General features: G+C 40.4%; 1 protein-coding gene and 1 pseudogene across 1 annotated transcript in view; one reads left to right on the top strand and one right to left on the bottom strand.

Moving 5' to 3' along the window:
- The window catches only part of LOC103347453 (uncharacterized), a 56,163-nt gene that overhangs the window by 6,730 nt on the left and 25,862 nt on the right, over positions 1 to 23,571 (top strand). The window lies entirely within an intron of this gene.
- LOC149123284 (vacuolar protein sorting-associated protein VTA1 homolog) lies at positions 12,979 to 15,975 on the bottom strand (annotated as a pseudogene).

Below are 23,571 nucleotides of genomic sequence, written 5' to 3'. Positions count from 1 at the left end.
GGCAGAATTCATAGATGTGGTTGTCCATTCACCTCTGAGAATTAAAGCCATCACTCTGCTTTTTGACTGGTTTTCAGTCTGTGGTGGTGCCCTCTCACAAGAAGACAGATTCCTCACAGAAGAATACACCTAGGTGGAGAAAACTTTATGGAGTGGGTTTTCCAAAGTGAAATGGAATTCTGGCCTGGACATCCTTGAGATCATGATCAGCAGAGTGGGGAAATTCTTTGCTATGTCCATTCACATCCTTTCCTTTTTTGTTCATTGTATTCCTCCCTTACATAGTGCTCTGTGCTCTCCTTCTGTTGCACACACACAAGGCGTGTCTGTGATTGAGGCTGTGTACCACTGCAGTATCTGGAGTTGCCTTTTTCTCCATCTCTAACTAGAAACTCAGATGCAGAGTGAGGAGGGGACTGCCAGCCGGCCACACAGGGTTTGGGCCCCTTGCCCCTTTACTTTTCTTCAGTGCAGGAGCAGCCTTGAACAGAGTTGCACTGGGTAGTATTATTTCTTTTAGATTTGAGTGCTTGGATAGCAAAAGAAATAAATACTTTTTGCTTATAGAACAGATTGAGGAGGCACTACATAAAGTCAGCAGCAACTTTCTTGTCTCCTGTTACATGTCAAGATGAGTCAGAATATTTAGGGCCATTTGTTAAATTTTTAAAAAAATTAAAAATATTTATTTATTTATTTTTTGACAGGCAGAGTGGACAGTGAGAGACAGAGATGGAGAGAAAGGTCTTCCTTTTTCCGTTGGTTCACCCCACAATGGCTGCTGCAGCCAGCACACTGCGCTAATCCAAAGCCAGGAGCCAGGTGTTTCTTCTGGTCTCCCATGCAGGTGCAGGGCCCAAGGACTTGGGCCATCCTCCACTGCACTCCTGGGCCACAGCAGAGAGCTGGACTGGAAGAGGAGTAACCGGGACAGAATCTGGTGCCCCAACCAGGACTAGAACCTGGGGTGCCAGCACCGCAGGCAGAGGATTAGCCTATTGAGCCACGGTGCCAGCCAATATTTATTTGAAAGGCAGAGTTACAAAGAGTGAGAGAGATGTAAATCATTTATTCACTGTTTTACACCCGTAATGGCCACAGCAGCTGGGGTTGGAACTGGATTAAAGTCAGGAACCAGTATCTTCTTCCACATTTCCCATGTGGGAGTAGGAGCACAAGCACCATTCTTTGCAGCTTTCCTAGGCAGATGAAGGAGCTGGATCAGAAGTAGAGCTGCTGTGGCCTGGGAATGCAGTGGAGGATGGCCCAAGTCCTTAGGTCCTGCACCTGCATGGGAGACCAGGAGAAGCACTTGGCTCCTGAATTCGGATCAGTGTGGTGCACCGACTGCAGTGGACATTGGGGCGTGAACCAACTGAAAAGGAAGACCTTTCTCTCTGTCTCTCTCTCACTGTCTACTCTGCCTGTCAAAAAAAAAAAAAAAAAAAAAAAAAAGAAATAGAGCAGGTGGGACATGAACTCATGCACAATATAGAATACCAGCATCACAGGCAACAGCTTTCCCGCTATGCTATACCACCTTTTTTTAAATATTTATTTTATTTTATTTTATTTGAGTTAGAGAGATGCAGAAGCAGAGAGAGAGGAAGAAAGGTCTTCCATCTTCTGGTTTACTCCCCAGATGGCTGCAGTGGCTGGAGCTACCCCAAACTGAAGTCAAGAGCTGGGAGCCTCTTCCAGTTATCCCACATGTGTACAGGGGCCCAAGGACTTGGTTCATCTTCTACTGCTTCCCCAGTAGAAGAGAGCTGGATCAGAAATGGAGCAGCCGAGACTCAAAGCAGCACCCATAAGGGATGTCAGCAATGCAGGCAGCAGCTTTTCCTGCTAGGACACAGTACCAGCACCTCTATTGTCTGTTTTATGGAAATATATATTTATGGGATATTAGAAGGCCATTCAGGCACTCCCTACAAAGCATTTTGAAATAATGATTGACAGTCTACAAGACTGTTTCCAAAGGGAGAGAGCTGCAGGGACAGAGAGGCAGTGATAATGAAATGGTATGAGGAACAAGGGAAGATGGGAAGGCCAGAAGAAATCTTGAAAAGTATTCCACAGGATAAAGTAATAGGACACAGGTCATTTGTGCAGATTGCCAAAATTAACCTTTTCTACTTTAGGGTTTTCCTTTTTTTATTTAAATTAGAGATAATTTCTAACATAATTTGTGATATACTTGACTAACTTTTCAGTTTTTTTCTTACAGATAAGATGTGCTTATAAGATGTAGAGGGGCTGGTACCTATATGGGCAGCAGTTCTAGCCTCAGCTGCTCCTCTTCTGATCTGGCTCTCAGCTATGGCCTGGGAAAACAGTAGAAGATGGCTCAAGTGCTTAGGCCCTTGTACCCAAGTGGGGGACAGAAAAGAAGCTCTTGGCTTCAGATCAGTGCAGGTCAATCTGTTATAGCCATTTGGGGAGTGAACCAGCAGATAGAAGACCTTTATCTCTGTCTCTTCCTCTCACTGTCTATAATTCAACCTCTCAAATAAATAAATAAAATCTTAAAAAATAAGATATAGAGAAGCACTGTAATTAAATGCAATAGTACACTCCTAAATATGCAGTTAACATTAATTTTCTTTTAACATTTATTTAATGAATATAAATTTCCAAAGTACAGTTTATGGATTACATGGCTTCCCCCCCATAACTTCCCTCCCAACTACAACCCTAACCCTCTCCTGCCCCCTCTCCCCTTCCATTCACATCAAGATTCATTGTCAATTATCTTTATATACAGAAGATCAATTTAGTAAATATGAAGGAAAGATTTCAACAGTTTGCACCCACACTGAAACACAAAGTGAAAAATATGGTTTAAGTACTAGTCATAGCATTAAATCACAATGTACAGCACATTAAAGACAGAGATCCTACATGAGGAGTAAGTGCACAGTGACTCCTGTTATTGACTTAACAAATTGACACTCTTGTTTATGGTGTCAGTAATCACCCTAGGCTCTTGTCATGAGTTTTCAAGGCTATGGAAGCCTTTTGAGTTCACCAACTCTGATCTTAGACAAGGTCATAGTCAAAGTGGAAGTTCTCTCCTCCCTTCAGAGAAAGGTAGCTACTTCTTTGAAGACCTGTTCTTTCCATTGGGATCTCACTCGCAGAGGTCTTTCATTTAGGTCCTCTTTTTTTTTTTTTTTTTTTTTTTTTTTGGCCAGAGTGTCAGCTGTCATGGGCTTTTTAGCCAGATCTGAATGCCTTAAGGGCTGATTCTGAGGCCAGAGTGCTGTTTAGGACATCTGCCATTCTATGAGTCTGCTGTGTATCCTGCTTCTGATGTTGAATCATTCTCTCCTTTTTTTTTTTATTCTATCGGTTACTATTTTCAGACACTAGTCTTGTTTATGTTATCCCTTTGACTCGTAGTCCTATCAGTGTGATCACTTGTGAACAGCAATTGATCACTTGGACTAGTGATATGGCATTGGTATATGCCACCTTGATTGGATTGAATTGGAATCCCCTGGTATGTTTCTAACTCTACCATTTGGGGCAAGTCCAATTGAGCATGTCCCAAATTGTACATCTCTTCCCTCTCTTATTCCCACTCTCATATATAACAGGGATCACTTTTCAGTTAAGTTTCAACACTTAAGAATAACTGTATATTAATTACAGAATTCAACCAATAGTATTAAGTAGAACAACCAAAAATACTTAAAGGGATAAAGTATTAAATTGTACATCAACAGTCAGGGCAAAGGCTGATCAAGTCACCATTTCTTGTAGTGTCCATTTCACTTCAACAGGTTTCCTTTTTGGTGCTCGGTTAGTTGCCACCAATCAGGGAGAACCTATGGTATTTGTCCCTTTGGGACTGGCTTATTTCACTCAGCATGATGTTTTCCAGATTCCTCCATTTTGTTGCAAATGATCACATTTCATTGTTTTTGACTGCTGTATAGTATTCTATAGAGTACATGTCCCATAATTTCTTTTTTTTTTTATCTTTTATTTAATGAATATAAATTTCCAAAGTATGACTCATGGGTTACAATGGCTTCCCCCCCATACCGTCCCTCCCACCCACAACCCTCCCCTTTCCCACTCCCTCTCCCCTTCCATTCACATCAAGATTCATTTTCGATTATCTTAATATACAGATCAGCTTAGTATACCTTAAGTAAGGATTTCAACAGTTTGCTCCCACACAGAAACATAAAGTGAAAAATAATAGATGATTTTTTTTAATTGATGATGAAATCAGATCAGACCTATTGTCATGTTTAATCCCAGTGAGAGTCAAGTTGGGAATTGATAATTTCTTTCTTTCTTTTTTTTTTTTTTTTTTTTTTTTACAGAAGATCAGTTTAGTGTACATTAAGTAAAGATTTCAATCGTTTGCACCCCCATAGAAACACAAAGTGAAATATACTGTTTGAGTACTCGTTATAGCATTAAGCCTCAGTGTACAGCACATTAAGGACAGAGATCCTACATGAGGAGTAAGTGCACAGTGACTCCTGTTGTTGACTTTACAAATTGACACTCCTGTTTATGGCATCAGTAATCTCCCTATGCTCCAGTCATGAGTTTCCAAGGCTATGGAAGCCCCTTGAGTTCTCCGACTCTTATCTTGTTTAGACACGGTCATAGTCAAAGTGGAGGTTCTCTCCTCCCTTCAGAGAAAGGCACCTCCCTCTTTGAAGACCTGTTCTTTCCACTGGGATCTCACTCACAGAGATCTTTTTGCCAGAGTGTCTTGGCTTTCCATGCCTGAAATACTCTCATGGGCTTTTCAGCCAGATCCGAGTGCCTTTAGGGCTGATTCTGAGGCCAGAGTGCTATTTAGGACATCCGCCATTCTATGAGTCTGCTGAGTATCTCACTTCCCATGTTGGATCACTCTCCCCTTTATTTATTCTATTGGTTAGTGTTAGCAGATACTAGACTTGTTTATGTGCTCCCTTTGACTCTTAGTCCTTTCATTATGATCAATTGTGAACTGAAATTGATCACTTGGAATAGTGAGATGGCATTGGTACATGCCACCTTGATGGGATTGAATTGGAATCCCCTGGTATGTTTCCAACTCTACCAATTGGGGCAAGTCAGCCCGAGCATGTCCCAAATTATACATCTCTTCCCTCTCTTATTCCCACTCTTATGTTCAACAGGGATCACATTTCAGTTAATTTTCAACACTTAAGAATAACTGTGTGATAATTACAGAATTAAACCAGTTATATTAAGTAGAACAGACAAAAAAAAAATACTATGAGGGATAATGTATTAAGTTGTCCATTAACAGTCAGGGCTATGCTGATCAAGTCACCATTTCTCATAGTGTCCATTTCACTTCAGGAGGTTTCCTTTTTGGTGTTCAGTCAGTTGTCACCGATCAGGGAAAACATATGGTATTTGTCCCTTTGGGACTGGCTTATTTCACTCAGCATGATGTGTTCCAGATTCCTCCATTTTGTTGCAAATGACTGGATTTCGTTGTTTCTTACTGCGGTATAGTATTCTAAAGAGTACATATCCCATAATTTCTTTATCCAGTCTACCGTTGATGGGCATTTAGGTTGGTTCCAGGTCTTAGCTATTGTGAATTGAGCTGCAATAAACATCAAGGTGCAGACAGCTTTTTTGTTTGCCAATTTAAATTCCTTTGGGTAAATTCCAAGGAGTGGGATGGCTGGGTCGAACGGTAGGGTTATATTCAGGTTTCTGAGGAATCTCCAGACTGACTTTAAAATGGATAAAGTATTACATTGTACATCAACAGTCAGCACAAGAGCTGATCAAGTCACTCTTTCTCATAGTGTCCATTTCACTTCAACAGGGTTCCCCTTTGGTGCTTGTTAGTTGTCGCCGATCAGGGAGAACATATGATATTTGTCCCTTTGGGACTGTCTTAATTCACTCAGCATGATGTTTTCCAGTCTACTGTTGACTCCAGGTCTTAGTTATTGTGAATTGAGCTGCAATAAACATTAATATGCAGACCGCTTGTTTGTTTGCCAATTTAATTTCCTTTGGGTAAATTCCAAGGAGTGGGATGGCTGGGTTGTATGGTAGGGTTATATTCAGGTTTCTGAGGAATCTCCAGACTGATTTCCATAGTGGCTTGACCAGTTTGCATTCCCACCAACAGTGGGTTAGTGTCCGTTTTTCCCCACATCCTCTCCAGCAACTGTTGTTGGTAGATTTCTGAATGTGAGCCATTCTAACTGGGGTGAGGTGAAACCTCATTGTGGTTTTGATTTGCATTTCCCTGATTGATAGTGATCTTGAACATTTTTTCATGTGCCTGTTGGCCATTTGGATTTCCTCTTTTGAAAAATGTCTATTGAGGTCCTTGGCCCATCTCTTAAGTGGGTTGTTGGTTTTGTTTTTGTGGAGTTTCTTGATCTCTTTGTAGATTCTGGTTATTAACCCTTTATCTGTTGCATAGTTTGCAAATATTTTTTCCCATTCTGTCGGTTGTCTCTTCACTCTCCTGACTGTTTCTTTTGCAGTACAGAAACTTCTCAATTTGATGCAATCCCAATAGTTGATTTTGGCTTTGACTGCCTGTGTCTCCGGGGTCTTTTCCAGGAAGTCTTTGCCGGTGCAAATATCTTGCAGGGTTTCTCCAATGTTCTCTAATAATTTGATGGTGTCAGGTCATAGATTTAAGTCTTTAATCCATGTTGAGTGAATTTTTGTGTAAGGTGAAAGGTAGGGGTCTTGCTTCATGATTCTGCACGTGGAAATCCAATTTTCCCAGCACCATTTATTGAATAGATTGTCCTTGCTCCAGGAATTGGTTTTAGATCCTTGATCAAATATAAGTTGGCTGTAGATGTTTGGGTTGATTTCTGGTGTTTCTCTCCTATTCCATTGGTCTATCCATCTGTTTCTGTACCAGTACCATGCTGTTTTGATTACAACTGCCCTGTAGTATGCTTTGAAATCTGGTATTGTGATGCCTCTGGCTTTGTTTTTGTTGTACAAAATTGCTTTAGCTATTTGAGGTCTTCTGCATTTCCATATGAATTTCAGCATCATTTTTTCCAGATCTGAGAACAATGTCTTTGGTATTTTGATTGGTATTGCATTGAATCTATAAATTGCTTTTGGGAGAATGGACATTTTGATGCTATTGATTCTTCCAATCCACGAGCATGGAAGATTTTTCCATTTCTTGGTATCCTCTTCTATTTCTTTCTTTAAGATTTTGTAATTCTCATTGCATTAAATTTTTGTTGAGAAAGGGATGAGCTTGGCTTTATGTGTGTCTTGCTTTGAGCAGAATTTTTATGACTGAATTTGAGATAATTAAAAATCAGTTTTGTAATTGAAACATTGAGCATTTTTACTGCTGCAGCCTCCCCCTCATTCTGTGTCCCTATGCAGATAGTCCACATGAGAGTACAACAGAAAGAGAGGCCTGCATATCTGGAGTAATGCAAATATGCTCTTTGCTTAAACCAGGGGATTGATCGACTGGAGTTCTTTGTGATTCAGTTTACATTTTTCTGTAGAGTAAAATATAGTGATTTGGGTAAAGTATCTTGTCTTCTAGTAGATGATTCCAATTGGCTTTCTTATCCATTTACCTGGCATCACAGGTGATTCCCAAGACAGGTGTTGGGCTCTATGGAAAAAAAAAAAATGTAGCCTCTTCAGAGTTGATGTATTTCTCCTGGATAATTGGAGAAATGTTTTGTAAGAAGCAGTTCATGGAGGATGTATATTTCCCTAGAAATGAGACAGAAGTGATTCCCTTTCCTTGCCCCTCCCTGAGCTAGTTCCTGAGGCTTATTGATCAGGCCAAGAATGCTAATATTTATAGGCCAATTATGAATGATACATGTTTGTCTTACACATGAGATGTCTACAGATCTGTTTCTCAAGGCCTTTAAGATAAAATAAGAAAATTTTGCAACAAAAGAGAAGGTTTTCATTGCCTGTTGCCTTGGTCTAGGATCTGTGCATTTATTACCCACTTAGTTCTCTATTGTGAGCCCTCCTAATGGTTCTTTTTTGGCCATTCCTGTGTCCAGATTCCTTAATGGGTGACAATTTTTGACCAGACTTCCAGTCTGATAACTCAGCCCAATTTGGAGTTGACTAGTTTGTGTAGCCACTTCAGGATTAAGGTGGTCCAAAACTGCCAGTGCCCAGTGACTGGGCTGCCTTTATGCTCACTCAAGAGATAAGACTCTGGGCACAGGTCCCAAATGGCTTTGCTTGATCCTCTTCCCTTGATCTCCCTGGTGACCAAACTGATTCTCAGGTAGGCAGGGAACTTGTTGGCTCACAGAAGTCTCCAGATTTCTGTTTTGCATTCATCTGCAAAATATTTGAAAGTTTTCTCTTGGATCTCTAAAGTCCTGAGTAGGGAGTTTTATTGTATTGAGATATGTCTTTATAAAGACAGGTGTCACTGAAGACTGTATGTCCTCAGAATTAACTGAACTCTCCCAGGCCTGCATGGAGTTCCAGGATCCTGGCTTCAGGCTGAACATTGCCTGCTATTGTGAGCATTTGGGGATGTACTAGAAAATGGAAGAAATCTCTCTCCCTCTCCCTCTCCCCCTGCCTTTAAAATAAAATCAAAAACAGATAAAAATTGGAAAAAAAATGTGTTTTCCCTTGTGTCCTAAAGAAAAAGTAATTACTGTTGTTATAGGTAGAACTCATTTGTACACTTCACAAATACTCATCAATCTCAGGTTAATGGCTTGGTGATCACTGCTGGCTGTGCTGCCTACTCAGCTCCCATTCTGTAATGCATCCCCTTCTTCTGCAGTTCACTTTGGGTGCTCATGAAACACCAAACTGCCTCCTGACTTTGCATTCCTGTGTTTTTTATACATAGCTTGGCCATAATCTCATTTTCTTTAGCAGCATGCTAATTTTTATGAGTGCTTCACAGGCAAAGAATAATGGGGACATTGATTTTCTCTGAGCTTTTGCCCTAAGTGGTTTATTTTATGAAATTGATTCTGGGTGATGTGTAGAACTTTGGTGGATTAGAAGTTGTGGTGCAGAATTTGATATTAGAGAAATAAGTCTGTCACTGCCACTTGCACTGTGCCCCACCCTGCAACCTATGCCTGCCTTTGGATTCTGTTTTTATAGAGTGTTGGAATGAGTAGTGATTCACTAAAGGAATAAATTTTCAATTGTTAAACATTTCTATTTTTATTAATACAAAAAGATCAGATTGCATAAGAATGTAATTCCATAAGAACATAACCATACTTCTCTATTTCCTCCTCCTTTCTTCCTTTCTCTTTTTAAGGATTTAATAAGCTGGCTTTTTTCCCTAACCTAGTCATTACCCCTTCACCTCCAGCCTTCCTGTCTATTTGTTCCTACTTTACAATCTAGTGCTTTAAGCTTTTTCCCTTCTTTCATGCATGTTTTTGCCTACTCCTACTCCAATTCCAAAGAAGGAAAAATGAATAAAAATCATGACATATTGATTCAAAGACAGGAATCCTATCCAGAAATACAGAAAAAAAGTTACCTCCTTTTTTTTTTAATTAATAATTTATTTACTGATCTACTTTTCTGGAAGAGGCAGCTAGAAGTTCTCCAAGGTCTGTTCTTAGAATGTGAGGAGAGCCAAAGATATTGGATAGACTCTTTACAGTCTGTTTGTTTTACTGTGAGAGATATTGTTCCACTTGCCTGTGGCAGAAAAAAATGAAATTTCAATGATTTTTTTTCTGTATTACTAATTTTTATGATGAGTCTCTTCTTTATCAATGGATAGAGACCAGTCAAGTTTACCATAAGCAAAAAATTTCACAGACACAACTGCTTCCAGAGGAGATGCATGCCCCTCCATTCCCATGTGGCCTTCTCTGAGATCTCCAGGTGGCTTCTCTTGGTCTCCTGAAAGCAAAGAGAAGATTCAACCACAGAAAAAGTTCACTACAACTGTGGTGTTGTTTCTTGGAAGTTCCTGTCCAAAAAGTAATCATTTAAGAACACCAGGGGCATTTTATTAGTTTCACAGGACTCTCTTCTTCCTGGCTTCAGTGGAGAGGAAAAATAACCAAAGTTGAAGCATGATTCTAGGCAAAGCACAATTATTTATCTGCGTAACAAAAATCCTCATATTTTTTTTTCTACACATTGTTAGTCTTACATGGGTTAGAAAGAAAAAGTACTATTTAATGTCTTAGAACTCTCTAATGTTAAAAAGTACAAGAATTAAAAATTGATATTTTGTGCTCTTATAAAGCTCCAAAAGCATTAACATTGTGCATTTCTGGGTGATTTGAAAATTCTAAATTTGAAATCAATTGCATTGACTGGCTTTGCAGAGTAGGAAGAAAATAATTGGCTTATTAATTATATAGAGAGACTATGAAAGAAGCTATTCATTGTTACCAATTGTCTATGATAAGCTTTAATGTTTATGAAACCATGATTCATTTTATTTTATGAGCTATGTCCACTTGAAGTTGTGAAAGAAAACATGCAATAGTAGTTGCAATTCACTTTAAAAGATTTTTTTTAAAGATTTTGTTTATTGATTTGAGAGGTACAGTTATAGACAGTGAGAGGTAGGACAGAGAGAAAGGTCTTCCATCCATTGGTTCACTCCCCAAATGGCTGCAACAGCCAGAGCTGCTCAATCCAAAGCCAGGAGCCAGGTGCTTCTTTCCAGTCTCCCATGGGTGCAGGGGCCCAAGCACTTGGGCCATCTTATACTGCTTTTCCAGGCCATAGCAGAGAGCTGGATTGAAAGAGGAGCAGCTGGGACTAGAACCAGTGCCCATATGGGATGCCAGTGCTGCAGGTGGAGGATTAACCTACTGCGCCATGGCACCAGGCCCACAATTCTCTTGAAAACAGAAACATTTATTCCTGAGTCTTTTGATGAGTTAGGCCAATGAAGTCCTGACAGGGCACATATGTCTCTAGCATTAGAGGAGTGCTCATCATTCTTATGTTGTGTTCTGTTGCCGTTCAGCCTGTGACCATGAGACACATAAATAAAAAACCAGAAATTCAGCATGTGGTTACCCCACAAGGAATCTTGTTTGCATCTGAATAAATTTTCTAGCCAGGTGTTTTTAAGTTGCTAAATATTCTCCTAATTTGTATTTACTTAAAGACTATTAACTTAGTACCACAATTTTTGTTACAATAAGGTGATTGCAGATAAGGAATTATCTTCTAGATAAAACTAGAAGTTTTACTTTGTAACAATCACAGACTAGCAGAAGTCATAAACCATTAACCCTCATTTTTCTAAAATAGGAGGTTGTAATTAATATGAGTATATAAAGAATATATTTTTTAAGATTTTATTTAGTTGAGAGGTAGAATTACAGACAGAGAGAAAGGTCTTCCTTCTGTTGATTAACTCCCCAGATGGCTTCAATGGCCAGAGCTACATGGGTCTAAAGCCAGGAGCCAGCTGCTTCTTCCTGGTCTCCCATGCAGGTGCAGGGGCCCAAGCACTGGGCCATCTTCCACTGCTTTCCCAGGCCATAGCAGAGAACTGGACTGGAAGAGGGGCAGCCAGGACTAGAACCGGTACTCATACTGGATGCTGGCACCACAGGCAGAGGATTTACCTGCTGCACAACAGCACTAGCCCCAAGTACATGAAGAATTTAGAACAGAAAATCTACTAACCTCATGGAGTTTATCTCCCTTTCAAAACTTTCAATAACCTTTGGGATGGAAAATGCTAATTTAAAGTACTGTAATTAAATTCACACAAACAAAAATGTTTTAGGATGTTTTTATTTCATTATTTAAGTTAGATACTATTAGGAAATTCTAGATTATTTTGTGGGTAAATTGTAATTTCTTTTCACAAGTGTATTTGAGTAGAAACACAAGCTTTTATAATCAATTATTTATGTTTAAAACATTTGCTTAAGGCCGGCGCCACGGCTCATTAGGCTAATCCTCCACCTTGCGGTGCCAGCACACCAGGTTCTAGTCCTGGTCGGGGCACTGGATTCTGTCCTGGTTGCCCCTCTTCCAGGCCAGCTCTCTGCTGTGGCCAGGGAGTGCAGTGGAGGATGGCCCAAGTGCTTGGGCCCTGCACCCCATGGGAGACCAGGATAAGTACCTGGCTCCTGCCATCGGATCAGTGCGGTGCGCCCGCGGCGGCCATTGGAGGGTGAACCAACGGCAAAGGAAGACCTTTCTCTCTGTCTCTCTCTCACTGTCCACTCTGCCTGTCCAAAAAAAAAAATTTTTTTTTGCTTATGTATGTTTTGTATTAAAATAACAGCATGTTATGAAGTTTAGAAACATCTTGTTCCATACAAGCCTATACTTTTTTTAAGTTTTATTTAAAAAGAATCTTTATATTTATTTTTTTTTAACACATCAAATTCAGGTGACACCGTAAGTCCATAATTTCCCACAAAATTCGTAAACTTAACAATTGAGTATCTTAAGTCTTATAAATCTTCTGAATCATTCATAGTTATGCACTCAATGGAACGTACTCCTCAGCAGCTGAGAAGAATCTTAACTTAAAAGCACCAACTCTTCAGGCATCTCTACAGACCGACATCTATTTTTCATTCTCTAAGACATGCAGTCAGACTGCTGATGCAGCAAATACCAATTCACCTTAAGCTGAATGGATAAGAAAAAGCATTTGGGAAACCAACATTCTTAATATTAAGTCTGAAAGCACTTCTACCTCTTTACTGAATGACTTTTCCTTCTGTCAACTATAAATTCTAATGAATAAAAATTGTGTTTTGAACATAAGTTTTTCAGGTTAATCTAACACTTTAGGACATTTGTATTTGTTTTATATAAGTCTTAAGGAAAACAAAAAGGTAATCTCTAATCTAGACAATTCTGGAATCTTTTATTAGATGTACAATTTTACTGCAAAGTAATGTGATCTGTTTGTCCAAATATTATGGCTTTTAAAAAATTCTCTTCATGTATGTAAATTAATAAAGCTTATTTCCAATATATATTTTCCGTGTTTTCATTTGCTGAAGCAGGGTTCAAAGGGTGTTTTTAGGATCTTGCCAACATCAGCCCTATGTACCCATAAATTATTGGAGCCATTAAATGGACAATAAAACTGGTTCAGGCTACTGATGAATGCTTCAAAGGGAATCTGATATTCACAAATTTAATCATCATATTCAATTCAACTGAAGTCTTTCTTAAAACTGTACTCTTGATAGGCTGAAGATAGGGTAATGGAGTTAGTTCTTTATGCCAAAGATTCGTGGATCTGTTGTACAAAGTCTTCATTCTCTGTCAGTCATCAGTAGCTTGAGGGCTTTCTGTAGATTCTGAATGGCAGTGCTTACATCTTCATATTGAAAAGCACTGTGAGCATATTTGCAGTATCTCTGAGCTCTCACAAAGTCCTCAGGGGTGAGGTGGGTATCGCCTTGGGAAACCGTACTGGAAAGTGCAGGATCAATGGCTGGCATAGTCTATAGAGTAGGTTGGATGGTATTCCTTGTTACACCCATGCTATGAGGCACTTTCGCTGGTGTGTTGGCTGTGGCATGTGCACCCAGAGGAATCTGTATTCAACTATAGCTGTCTGATGGCATGCTGCCTGGGTCAACTGCTGAAGATGATGATGGCTGAGGTGTGTGGAATGGGCAGAGATGCTACTACAGCATCTTCATTTTCTTCACCATCAGTATCTTCCTCAATTGCAATAGGGCCTGCTTGAGGAGTCTCCTCATTGTTTAAGCAATTATGGATATATGTTGCCTTCCACCTTGCATACTTTGTGTGTTTCACATTTTCATCAGTGTTATGTCAAACACAGTTATGACATCTATTAAAAGACTTGCAGTATAGAAGAACTTGATCATGTTTTTTTGTGAAATTACCCAGCACAATGTTCACTGTCTGCATATATAAACATTATCCAAGAATAATTCCTCAAATGGGCAGAACCAACTACTCCTTGGGTAATAGCTGTTTCTTTTTGTTGTTGTTGTGAAGAACCTGAGCCTGGATCAATGTGCAGCTATTTTAGACTAGGCCTCCATCTTGTAACTCGGGCATGACCGGGCCCTGAACCCTAAGCCAAAAGCTCTGAAAGAAGAAAAATAAACTCCCCTTGTGATAAACTCCCCTAGCAACAGCCAATCAGCAGATAGCAGGGAAATACCTAAAGTTCCATGTATCTTTTCAGGCAGTTAAGGTGATTGATAACATCCCAAAACCCTGCAGTTTAGAACGTACACCCTAGCGGTTCATACCCTATACTTTAGCCAATCATTTTAAAAAGTATCAACCTCAGAGCCATCCAACCACCTTTACTAGTCTATTCCCACCACTGGATTTACTAAGCAATTTTAAGAGATGTTCTTTAAATTTCCCACAGAATGAGATGATTTGCTGAATGGTGCTATAATGTATAGAATGTCTCTGAAAACCCTATATAAATGCCACAAAAGAAATGGGATGGATCCTCATCAGAAGACTGCTGTGATGATTGGAGGAGTGGACCCTAGCTCGAGCTAGAATAAACCTCTTTGCTTTTGTATCATTGAAGTCTCTCATTGGGATAATTGAGTCCCATCTGAGTCCGGTCTAACAGTTGTTGTTAAGATTTATTTATTTATTTGAAAGGCAGAGTTACAGAAAGGCAGAGAGACAGAGAGAGACTCGGTGTCTGACATCTGCTAGTTCACTCCTCAAATGGCTGCAGTGGCTGGAGCTGTGCTGTTCTGAAGCCAGGAGCCAGGAGATTCTTCCAGGTCTCCCACATGGGTGCAGGGGCCCAAGAACTTGGGCCATCTTCATTTTTTTTTGACAGCCAGAGTGGACAGTGAGAGAGAGAGAAAGGTCTTCCTTTTCCATTGGTTCACCCCGCAATGGCCACTGTGGCTGGCACACTGCAGCCGGCACACCATGCTGATCCAAAGCCAGGAGCCAGGTGCTTCTCCTGGTCTCCCATGTGGGTTCAGGGCCCAAGCACTTGGGCTGTCCCTCACTGCACTCCTGGGCCACAGCAGAGAGCTGGACTGGAAGAGGAGCAATCAGGACAGAATCCAGTGCCCCAACCAGGACTAGAACCCTGGGTGCTGGCACTGCAGGCAGAGGATTAGCCTAGTGAGCTGTGGTACCAGCTGGGCCATCTTTCTACTGCTTTCCCAGGGCAGAGCAGAGAGCTGGGTCAGAAGTGGAGCAGCTGGGACTTGAACTGGAGCACATATGGGATGCAGGCACTGTAGGCCAGGGCTTTAATGTGCTGCACCACAGTACCAGCCCCCCAACTGTTTCTTAAGAGCTTCTAACTGACCCATTAATTTTGATAAAAATTTACAACACTCAGTTTTATTATGAATCTTCATTCTAGTTTGCATGGCATATAAATGACCCCCTTGGTGAGATACATAATGATCAAACAATGGCTGCCAACCACCTCTCAGATCAATTCTTGAGCAACTATTCAGTAACTGGCCACCACAGAGTCCTGTTTGTCATGCTTTTTTTTTTTTTTTTTTTTTTGACAGGCAGAGTGGACAGTGAGAGAGAGACAGAGAGAGAAAGGTCTTCCTTTGCCGCTGGTTCACCCTCCAATGGCCGCCGCTGCAGCCGGCGCACCGCGCTGATCCTGGCAGGAGCCAGGAGCCAGGTGCTTTTCCTGGTCTCCCATGGGGTGCAGGGCCCAAGCACCTGGGCCATCCTCCACTGCACTCCCTGGCCATAGCAGAGAGCTGGCCTGGAAGAGGGGCAACCGGGACAGAATTCGGCGCCCCAACCGGGACTAGAACCCGGTGTGCCGGCGCCGCAAGGTGGAGGATTAGCCTATTGAGCCACGGCGCCGGCTTGTCATGCTCTTGAACCATCAGGTGGTGCTGAATGTTCTTAATGTGTGGGGAGAGTGGGGGCAGTGGAGCAAGTTCGGCCATCTCCACTCTAGCACTCGAGCATATCACCACTTCCTCAAGCCTATACTTTTTTCAAGTACATATTCTTACATTCACAGAAAAGCAGTTTAAACCAGACTATTGTAAAAATAATTCAATGGTTATAGATGTCTGCTCATACAACATTTAAAATTGTTCAGTAAAATACTTGGTGATTTTTAAAAAATGATTTATTTATTTATTTGAATTGCAGATTTACAGAGAGAGAGAAAGAGAGAGAGAGATCTCTGCTGGTTCACTCCCCAAATGACCACAATGGCCAAGGCAGGGCTAGATTGAAGCCAAGAGCCAGGAACTTCATCTAGGTCTGCCACATGGGTACAGGGATCCAAGCACGTGAGCCATCATCCACTGCTTTCTCAGGCTCATTAGCAGAAAGCTGGATCAAAAGTGGAGCAGCTAGGACTCAAACCAGCACTCATATGGGATGCCAGTACTGCAGGCAGTGGTTTAACCCACTAAGCCACAGTGCCTGCCCCAAAATGATTTTCGGTTTCTGTATGATAGCCATACTAACTGGGGTGAGGAGAAATCTCACTGTGGTTTCTATTAGCATTTCCCTGATCGCTAGTGATCCTGAACATTTTTTCATGTATCTGTTGGCCATTTGAATTTCTTCCTTGGAAAAATGCTTGTTAAAACTGCCTGTTAATATAACAGGAAAAATGCCTGTTGCCCATTTCTTGAACTGGATTCTTTGTTTTGTTGTTGAATTTGTTAAGCTCATAGAGATTTCGCAAATTTTTACTAATAGTTTGTGAATATTTTCTTGTATTCTGTCAGTTGCTTCCTTAGTTGCAGTTCAGAAGTGTCTTAGCTTGATATAATCTCCTTTGGCTATTTTTCCTTTTATTGTCTGTGCTTCATGGGGTCTTTTTCCAAAAGTCTTTTTCTATGACAGTGTCTTGCAGAGTTTCCCTGATATTTTCTCCTAGATTTAGATGATTGATCCAATTACAGTTAATTTTTGTGCAAGTTGCAATGTGGGGATCTTGTTTCCTACTACATTGTGAAGAACAAATTTTCCCAGCACTATTTTTGAAGAGATTGTCCTTTCTCCAGAGATTGCTTTAAATGTGTTTGTCACAAACTAACTGGTTTTAGACATGCAGATTAATTTTCAGAGGTTCTATCTATTCTGTTTAATAGGTCTACATGTCTTTTGGCATGCCAATAACAAGCTATTTTTATTATAACTGCCCTGTAGTAGATCTTGAATTCTGGAAGTGTGATGCCTCCCTCTTTGCTTTTATTAAGATTGCCTTGGAATTTCATCCCAATTTTAACATCATTTTTTTCCTAACTCTGAGAAGAATGTTGTTGATATTTTGATTGGGATCATGTTGAATCTGTAAATTGCTTTTGGGGGACTGGCACTGTGGAATAGTAAGTTGAGCCTCTGTGGCATTGGCATCTCATGGATGCCAGTTTGGGTCCCAGCTGGTTCTCTGATCCAGCTCTCTGCTCATGGCCTGGGAAGGCAGAGGAAGATGGCCCAAGTGCTTGGGCTCCTGTATCCACATAGAAGATGAGGAGGAAGCTCCTAGCTCCTGGGTTCAGATCAGCCTAGCACCAGCCATTACAGCCATTTGGAGAATTAACCAGCAGTTAGAAGACATCGCTTTCTGTCTCTCCCTCTCTTTGTCTATAACTGCCACTCAAATAAATAAATGATTGTAAAAATAAAATTAAAAACAATTTCTTTTGGTAGTATGGGAATTTTGATGATATTAGTTCTTCCGATTTATGAACATGTATTTCTTTAATGTTTTGTAATTTTTCTTGTAAAGATCTTTCACACCCTTGACTAAATTTATTCCAAGGTAATAAAAAATGTTTATGGTTATCGTGAATGGCACTGATCTGATAAGTTATTTTTCAGCAATGGCATATTTGTGTATGTAATGGTTATTGATTTTTGTGTATTGATTTTATATCTTACAACTTCACCAAACTCTCTTATGAGTTTCAATAATCACTTGGTGGAGTCTTTTGGTTTTCCAATATATAGGATCATGTTATCTGCAAACAGATTATTGGACTTTCTCCTTTCTAATTGTTTTTTAATTTCTTTTGCTTGAATTATTGCCATGGCTAAAGCTGTTAGTAGTGTTGGAGAGCAACTGTGGTTTCAGATCTTAATGGAAATGCTTCCAAGATTTCCCATTCAATATGATGTTGTTGAAGATTTGTCATATATTGCCTGGATTGTGTTAAGGAATGTTCCTTCTATACCCAACTTGCTTAAGGTTTTTATAATGAAAGGCTGTTTTTTATCAAATACTTTCTCTTCGTCTATTGAGATCATCATGTGGTTTTTATTCTTTAGTTTTCTAGTGTCACATATCACATTTATTGATTTGCATATGTTGAATGATCCCTGCATACCAGGGGTACATTCCACTTGGTCCAGGTAAATTATCTTTATGATCTGTTGTTGGATTTTAATTAGCTAGTATTTTGCTAAGAATTTTTTGCATCTGTGCTTCAGAGATATTGTTCTTTAATTCTCTTTCTCTATTGTATCATTTTCTGGTTTAGAAAATAAGGTGACACTGGCCAAATAGAAGGAGTTTGGGAATACTCTTCTCTTTCAATTGTTTTGAATAGCTTAAGAAGAATTGGAATTGGTTCTGTTTTGAAAGTCTGGTAGAATTTAGCACTTGAAGCTATCTGGTCTTGGGCTTTTCTTTGAAGAGTTTTTGTTACTGATTCAATCTCTGTCTTGGATTTTTGGTTTGTTTAGGTTTTCTATATGTCTTCATGACTCAATTTTGTTATCTAGCATGTGTTTTTCTTCCAGGTTTTCTAATTTGTTGCCCATTGCATGTGATGCCCACATTCTATATTGCAGTGCTAATCTAAGTTTTCAGTGTTCCACTTTTTTTTTTTTTTGACAGGCAGAGTGGACAGTGAGAGAGAGACAGAGAGAAAGGTCTTCCTTTGCCATTGGTTCACCCTCCAATGGCTGCTGCGGCTGGCGCGCTGTGGGCAGCACACCACGCTGATCTGATGGCAGGAGCCAGGAGCCAGGTGCTTTTCCTGGTCTCCCATGGGGTGCAGGGCCCAAGCACTTGGGCCATCCTCCACTGCACTCCCTGGCCACAGCAGAGAGCTGGCCTGGAAGAGGGGCAACCGGGACAGAATCCGGCACCCTGACCGGGACTAGAACCTGGTGTGCCGGCGCCGCTAGGTGGAGGATTAGCCTAGTGAGCCGCGGCGCTGGCCAGTTTTCAGTGTTCCACTTCCAAACCAATTTCCTGCTTAATATCTCTGGGAATCATGGGGTAGTGGCTCAAATTCTTCAGTTCCTTTCACCTAAGTGCAAGATCTACTACTTACTAGGGGACCTGAGAGCCTGGTTCAGCCACAGCTTTTGCAGACATTTAGAGAGTGAACTAACATATGGAAGACCTCTCTGCCTCTGTCTCCTCAACCACTTTCTGTGTGTTTCTCTGTCCTTTTTTGAATAATTTTAAAAGTTATTTAATTCTTTATTTGAAAGTCACAGAGAGAGAGAGAGAGAGACATAGAGAGATCTTGCATCATCTCGTTCACTCCCCTGGTGGCTCCAATGGCCAGTGTTGGGCCTTGTTGAAACCAGGAGCTTCTTTTGAGTCACCCAAAGGGGTGGCAGGAGCCCAAGTGCTTGGGCCATCTTCCACTCTTAATCAGACCATTAGCATGAAGCTAAATCAGAAGTGGAACAAGTGGGACTTGAACCGGTGACTTTATGGGAAGCCAGTATAACAGATGGCAGCTTTGCATACTGCAGCACAACACCAGCCCCCTCTCTACCTTTCAAATAAACAAATATTTAAAAAAGAAATGAAAATGTTCTTAAGGAGGCAAAAGTCATCATGATTGAGCACTGAGGAATCTATTAAAATGATTACATTTTAAAAGATTTATTTATATATTTAAAAGGCAGTGTTAGAATGAGAGACTGATCTTCCTTCTGGTTTGTTCTCCAAAATGACTGTAATGACTGGGGCTAGACCAGGCTGATCTTGTAAGATAGGAGCTTCTTCCAGATATCACATGGGTTCAGGGGCCCAAGCATTTGGGCAAGCCTTTGCTGCTTTCCCATACACATTAGCAGGGAGCTGGATAAGTTTGGAACATCAATATCTATGACATCTTCCTTGCAGTACAAGGATATAGAGCCCATCTGGCACAATTAACATCCTATTTATGGGTGGGCCAAGTATAACAGCTTCCAACTCTCAAGGTTTGGACTAGATGGGTTCTGAGGAATTGTGATATAATAGATGCTAATTCATAACTCTTGGTTTAAGCTTTTGTTAGCAGATAATGCTGTGACTACTTTGGGTCTCTGGATTGTCACCAGTGAAGGCATCCAGATTAATAGTAATGAGATCAACAGTCAGCAAAATGGTGTCCAGCTGAACTTAAATGGTTTTTCTTTTTTATCATTAGAATAGTGACCTCCTGCTATACCCTGGCATCTGGACATAGACAGCAGACATTGGAAGCCATCCCCTTTGCCAAATGGAGTATGCCAAGTTTGGGTCCATCATCTATTAAGGAGGTCTTAGTAGCCATTCTCATGTTTTACTGTTCTATATCCATGGCCAAAGTCCTACTAGATAACAAGGTTTGGAGAATCACAGGCTCAAGGTGTGTAGGTGACTTTTTCCAGTATAGCACAATTAATAGAAATCTAATTTAATTCTACTGGCACATAGCAAGGTTCCAAGAGAGGTTATTCCTTGCATCACAGCCCTTGAGAAGTAATGGATATCACAAATGATCCAGAGAATTTAGAAGATATATGAGCTCCATGAGTGAAGAAGTCACTGAGAGCACTAAGGATAGTGCCTACAGAATTCAATCTGACTTTTCATTGGAAAAGGGGCCATATAAGCTGGGCTGATTTATAGCATCCATGACAGTTAATTTTTTAAATGAGGCATGCATTGCACCAAAACCCAGGAAGGACTAAAAGGTATTAGTATTGTATGTTCTTCACAAGTGTGTCAAATAGTCTCATGAAGGGAGGAAGTCATCAATGTGATATATTCCCAGAAATGACTAAAAGGTATTAGCATTGTATGTTCTTCACAAGTGTGTCAAATAGTCTCATGAAGGGAGGAAGTCATCAATGTGATATATTCCCAGAAATGACTAAAAGGTATTAGTATTGTATGTTCTTCACAAGTGTGTCAAATAGTCTCATGAAGGGAGGAAGTCATCAATGTGATATATTCTTGTGCTCCTGATAAAAGCTGGGTACAGTTAAATTCTTTGCAAAAATTATGTTTGATGGCTAAGTCAATGAAATGCTCATGTATAACCTAGAAAAAGTGTCTTTTCAAAGTGAAGGCAAACTAGACTGAGGAGCTGTTGGAAAAGCTTTGAGCAAAAACACATTTGCCACTTTTTTTTTTTTGACAAGCAGAGTGGAGAGAGAGAGAGACAGAGAGAAAAGTCTTCCTTTTGCTGTTGGTTCACCCCCCAATGGCCACTGCGGCCGGCGCATCGTGCTGATCCAAAGCCAGGAGCCAGGTGCTTCACCTGGTCTCCCATGCAGGTGCAGGGCCCAAGGACCTGGGCCATCCTCCGCTGCACTCCCGGGCCATAGCAGAGAGCTGGCCTGGGAGGGGGCAACCGGGATAGAATCCGGCACCCGGACCAGGACTAGAACCCGGTGTGCTGGTGCCGCAAGGCAGAGGATTAGCCTATTGAGCCACGGCGCTGACATTTGCCACTTTTGTTTTAGTTAAGACAGGTCATTTATCTATTAAGAGGCATCAGATATGTTAATATTAGATATAAAGTGTGGTGGACATAATCGATGGCATATAGCATTAAGATTTTAGTAATCTACCATGAGATGCCATTTACTTTTTTCCAGATTCAACAGGTAAAATTGGGCTTCCAAGTGGGAAACAGTTGGAATAATCACCTTTTTGTTTATTAAGTTTAATGTAATAGATTTTAATGCATGAAGACATTGAGTTTCCTTTTATTATGTCATCTTAATTATTTTAGTTTGGGACCTGTGGAGTGTTATTTTCCCTAGTTAAGTTGTAGCTTAAAATTTTTATTTTAATAATTACTTGCTGTGTTAGGCCATCTCTCCCACCTGTGGGATTTTTTGAGTACATCTGACTATTGGAAATTTAGGTAATATTATAGTTAAAATGAGATGTACCAAATAAATAATTTTTTTCTTCTGATACATATTTTGGAACTTTTCTAAAATGGTATTGAGCACCCTGTTTAAATTTAGGGGGATTCCCTGTGTAAGACTGTTATTTGAGCCACATTACTGATTACTTCTATGAAACTCTGTGAATAAGTGCATCTAGAACCTGGAAAAGTTGATGTCTTATGCTGAAGAGACATAAGAATCAATGTCTTTTTATCTTTTTTTAATTATATAATTTACAAATAAGTTTTAGATGTCTAAAAGGATGAAATTATGTACTTTTCAGAAATTTATACCTATATACAATTATAATTGATATATTTTACATTTTCTTTCTTTAGGTTTTTAAGACTTCTTAGGGCTGCCACTGTGGTGTGGGCAGAGGCCCACACACTTGGGCCATCTTTTGCTGCTATTTTCCCAGGTTCAATAGCAGGGAGCTGGATCAGGAGTGGAGAGACTGGGACACAAACTGGCACAAATATGGGATACCATTCCCATCTAGTAAAACTTGATCAGATAACACTGGTTGCTTCTATTAGTGATAAGTAGCTCAAGCTTGACCTCAAATTTAGTCCTTGTAGGATCCTGAATTAGTTTCAGTCTGTGATCCTCACTCTCTTTATATCTTAGGGACTATATTTTTCAGTATTGATTCAGTAAAATCAAGTGTTAGAGCTCCTATTTCTAAGTGCTTGAAATTATAAATGCTGGTCAGAAGGTGTATTTAGGGCTTGGTGCCATGGCTCACTTGGTTAATCCTCCACCTGTGGCACCGGCATCCCATATGGGCACCAGATTCTAGTCCTGGTTACTCCTCTTCCAGTCCAGCTCTGTGCTGTGGCCAGGGAAGGCAGTGGAGGATGGTCCAAGTGCGTGGGCCCCTGCACCCCCATGAGAGACCAGGAAGATGCACCTGGCTCCTGGCTTTGGATCAATGCAGGACTGGCAACAGCAGCCATTTGGGGAGTGAACCAGCACAAGGAAGACCTTGCTGTCTCTCTTTTACTGTCTATAACTCTACCTGTCAAATAAAAACAAAGGTGTATTTAAAATCAGTGAAAGAAAATGAATTGTAAAAGATCAATCAACAACAATTGAGTGTTGTGTGCTGCCTTCCCACTTTCTTCTCAGGAAATCCACAGAATTTTCAACCATAATTCTAAAATCAGCAACTCCTACTGTCAGAAGTGTGTGGCTACCACTATGGGGAGCAATAATTTTTAGAAAGGACAAGGGAATTCACTATTTCATGATACTATTCTTTTCTGATGCCTACAACTTCATTTTCTGTTTACATTGTATGATGCTGGGAACTAAGTAATGATTTTATTCTGGGTCTGAGGTGAAGTTATGTAAGATTGAAGTTCAAGACTGAGGTCCTTCAATTTGCAGAATGAAGTCACTGAAAGGCAATTACCAGATAAGTGCTGATACAGGCATTTGCATGGCACAATTCGTACACTATACATAGAAAAAATGACCAATAGCTGTGGGCTAACAGTCAAT

Source organism: Oryctolagus cuniculus, chromosome 12, assembly GCF_051225735.1.
Source record: "Oryctolagus cuniculus isolate XC-2025 breed Fujian yellow rabbit chromosome 12, ASM5122573v1, whole genome shotgun sequence".
Taxonomy (NCBI): Eukaryota; Metazoa; Chordata; class Mammalia; order Lagomorpha; family Leporidae; genus Oryctolagus; species Oryctolagus cuniculus.
Note: the sequence above shows the minus strand (reverse complement) of the source record. Positions and strands in the feature narration are given on the sequence as shown.